The following is a 4,178-nucleotide window of genomic DNA, read 5'->3' as shown; positions in this document are numbered from 1 at the left end:
TGAACTCACCAACATTATATGTGTTGACCGTTTTCTAAATAACTTGTTTTCTCAGGTAACAGATAAGCTGAAGAAAATTATCAAGTGTGTTAGGATGTTATGTTTTGTGACTCTCAAACAATTTATGCTATGGATATGTAATATTTAGACAATGTACTTGATGTGAATAATGACGGTTGTAATGTATTAATGCATGGTGATGTTTATGTTGTGTTTCATGTATATTCATTGTGATGATATTTCAATTTAAGTCACACGAGCCCTCGGACGTTTCCGCCGTCTGGTAAATTTACTGACTTTCTTGTAAATTTAAACTCGGTGACAAAATCAAAATTTTGGTAAACTTAGTGACTCTATTGCAATTCGGGAAAAGTGGTTACCGGGAGAAGAGGAAGAACCAGTCATTTGGTTGATATTGCAACAAATTGTAAATATAGTGACATAATTGCGGAAAAAAGAAACAATTGCGTCAAAATTGAAATTTTATGGTAATGTAGTGACTTTTTTTGCAATTTGCCCTATTTTTAGTATACTTTTATTTTATTTTTCTTCCTTTTAATTTGCAATTAAAAAGGGTCCAACCATCCTTTCTTCTTTTTTAATCTCTTCCACTCCCGACACTCGCATCATTGGTCTATTCACCTCCATATTTCTTGCTCTTCCCCTCGGGCCTCATCGACTCAAACCCAGATCACCTGTGTAAAAGACTATGTCCGTTTAAAATCCCTTGTAAGAAATCATATGTACAAATTCACCTATGTATAGTTCGGTGTTTATGAAGAACAATCGTTTCCAATTCGAAGAGATTTTTTACAATTTGTGATATATTCATATCTATATATATTTTACATCACATCTTAATATTTATAGCTATATTTATGCTCATTATAGGGTAAAAGGTACTTAATCTACTAGAAGCAAAAGACATGCTCGGAAACGTTAAGGAAGGAATTTAGAAGCTGGAAGCTAGGAACTTGGATCAAGGCCAAAAAGAAAAAGAAAAGTTTCGTTACCACGTCGTGGTGACATCCACCACGATGTGTCGATTTGAAAAATCCCGATGAACTTCGAAGACTTGCTGATTACGCGATAAACCCAAAGACAACGTCGTGGTGAGAATTAGCATGACCTAGTGAACCGACTTCGAAAATTATAAATAAAATGCATATTTCTCCAAAAATCTAACTTGTGTTGGGAGCTTTAGTCTTTTGAAGGCCAAGGACGTTATTAAAAAGCTTTGAAGTGTAGAGATTGATTAAAATCTTGATTTTGGGAGATTTTGCGGCAATACTTCTCATCTTTACTTATTCTTCTTGTGTTTGATCATGGATTACAAGTGGAATTTTGGTTTTACATATTTGTTTGCTGAAGTTATGGGCTAAATACCCTAACTTTTGTTTAGACTAGATTGCTTGCTTATTTATGAGTTGATTTATGGATTAGATTATGTTAAGTTGATTATTTGTTATGTTAGCTTATTAAAGAACCTCTTTATGTTTATCATAACTACTTTTATGTTTATTGCTGAGTTTAATTAAGTTTGTATGACCTATCATTCTTAATTGACTTGAATCTTATGATTTTGTGATTTGCAAAATTGTAGGACTAAGTTTTTTGACCAAAAATATAGGGTTAAAAAGAAAAGTGGGTAAGTGAATGTAAGAGCTCATATATGAAGACCATTCATATATTGAATTGATTTACTTAACCAAATAGATCAATCCATTATAAGTCTCACACAATTCGAACCAAACGCTAGTAAATTTGTTAGTTTATCTGCTTGATCATCGTATGAATGAACTTATTTGCTAAAGGATTAGGTTAGTTAACATTAATCTAGTCATCATAGGAATCGGTAATCAACGAATCATTAATCCATTGCACTTCCACTAAGTCAACCATAAGAGCAAGTATATCGAATCTAAACGAAAGTCTCTCCATTATCTTGATTAAAATCATCCATTGTGTTTCCCGCCTTTTAGTTTTGCTTTGTGTTTCATTAGTTGTTAATTAGTTTCTGTCTAAGATTTACTTTGATTATTTAAGTTTCTAGTCTTGCAAAACTAGAAAAAACTCATTTTTAATTAAATAATAGTTTAGGTAACTTTAGTAGATAAAATTAGCTAGTAATTTTGTTCCCTGTCTTCGATACCCGACTATTTGTGTTATTCTATTTTCGATTAGGTACACTGTCTTAGGCGTAATAGTTAGTTAAATTAGTTGGTTAAAACTAGTATATAAATTATGTATCAAGTTTTTGATGTCGTTGCCGGGGAACGGTCAATTTTTTATTTTTATCTGCTATTTGATTTACCACATCGTGGCAATACTCACCACGACGTGGTCATCAAACAATTAGTTTTTATTTTTCGTTTTTGTTCTTTTTACATTTTACATTCTGTTCTATTGCTGCTGGTATATGACCCACAGATCGAATTTCCCATTGACACCACCGTTTGAAGATCCGGAGTCAGCGTTCCATAAAATGAAAGGCAAACTTGTTGGAGAATCAAGCAAAGAACAAGAAGACGAAGGCAAGTTTGAAGGCTTTGAAAAGACACCTAACAAAAAGGAAGCTGGTTACGAGCCCGAAACAGAATCAGAAAAAGAAAGTGAATCCGAAAGTGAGCCCGATAACAACATGGCGGACATTGCCGACATGAAGATGGAGGCGTACAAGAGATGCGTGAAGATACCGAGTCGGGTCTTGTGTAACCCACAATTCCCGACACAGCTAGCTTCGAGTTAAAAGGACACATACTTGCTCAGTTAAAAGACCTACCATTCTATGGGAAGGATCACGAGGACGTTTACAAGCACATTGATGAGGTCAATGATATCACAAATTACTTCAAGATACCAAACATACCACGCGATACGGTGTTACTAAGAATGCTCCCTGTTACTCTTAAGGGTGTTGCAAAGGACTGGCTAAAAGCACTTCCACCCGGGCACGATAACAACATGGGCACAAATGCGTTAAAAATTCATACAACAATTTTGCACACCATCGAAGGTTTTAAAATTGAAGAAGGACATTGCAAATTTCGAACAAAACGTGGGAGAATAATTATACGAGGCATGGGAGCAGTATAAGGGATTACTTCGAAATTTTCCTCAAAACGATCTAAATGTGCAACAAGAAGTAGCAATCTTTTACAATGGGGATAACGTGACGACTAGGCAACTCCTTGATTCTCAAGGGCCACTCACAAAGAAAGCATTGGCCGTAATCAAGGAGTTAATCAAAGAATTCTCCAAACACTCAAGAGAACACAGCAACCCTCGACAAGATGTAGCAAGGGGAATGATGAATGCAAATTCAAATGACATGGCGACAATTTTAGCAATGTTGCATAACATGGATCGAAGAATGACAAAAATGGATCAAACCAGCCAATAAATACAAGTGGGGTGTGAAAATTGTAGTGGACCGAATTTGTAACGCTCTAAATTTTCAAACAAAATTTTCATTTTTAAAACCACATAAAACACAATCTCACATTTCTCAAAACCCAATGTATAAGTTGTTCAAAACACAAGACAACAAAATGTTTGATAATAACCCAGAATCCTCAAAACAACATAATCTCGAGCTGGTGTGTATAATCAAGCCGACGCTTTCCCGCAATCCTGAGAGCTACCTGAAACACATTTCATACAACACTGTAAGCACGAAGGTTAGTGAGTTCCCCAACATGCACAAATAATTAGCCTCTCATGGCTATATCTCAATAAGGACCCTCTAGTCATGTGTCTCAGTGAGGACCTTCCGGTCTCACAGCTCGGGTCGGACCCTCCAGTCGGGTATCTCAGTGAAGACCCTCCGGTCTCACAACTCGGTTTGGGCCCTCCGGCCCTAACTCAATAAAGCATACAAATAATATACAACATAAATCATAAAGACAAAGTGTATGATATCACATAACTCAGTATAAGCACATAAGACCCTCCGGTCAGTAATTCAAATAAGACCCTCTGGCCAATAACTCAAATAAGACCCTCTGGTCACACAGTATTACCACTCAGGTAAGTATAGTGAGAAGACTCACCTCGTAAGCAAAGCAAGTATGTCCCGTACTCCATGATCGTTTTAGACTCCGCCTACATGCCATAATGATATCTAATTAACACTTTATAACAACCACACTAAAGATGTTAAGCTAATCCCTTTTCTA

At 35.9% G+C, this 4,178-nt stretch overlaps 1 non-coding gene across 1 annotated transcript; it reads right to left on the bottom strand.

The window, feature by feature from the left end:
* Positions 1-3,022: 3,022 nt before the first annotated feature.
* On the bottom strand, positions 3,023-3,129 carry LOC145135087 (small nucleolar RNA R71). Its single transcript, XR_013719567.1, has one exon. It is a non-coding gene; the product is annotated as a small nucleolar RNA R71 (small nucleolar RNA).
* Positions 3,130-4,178: the final 1,049 nt, after the last annotated feature.

The sequence above is a fragment of the Lactuca virosa genome, chromosome 8 (genome assembly GCF_052849685.1).
Source record: "Lactuca virosa cultivar CGN04683 chromosome 8, Lactuca_virosa_CGN04683_v6, whole genome shotgun sequence".
Classification (NCBI taxonomy): Eukaryota; Viridiplantae; Streptophyta; class Magnoliopsida; order Asterales; family Asteraceae; genus Lactuca; species Lactuca virosa.
The sequence above is the reverse complement of the archived record's forward strand: the minus strand, read 5'-3'. Positions and strand labels throughout refer to the sequence as shown.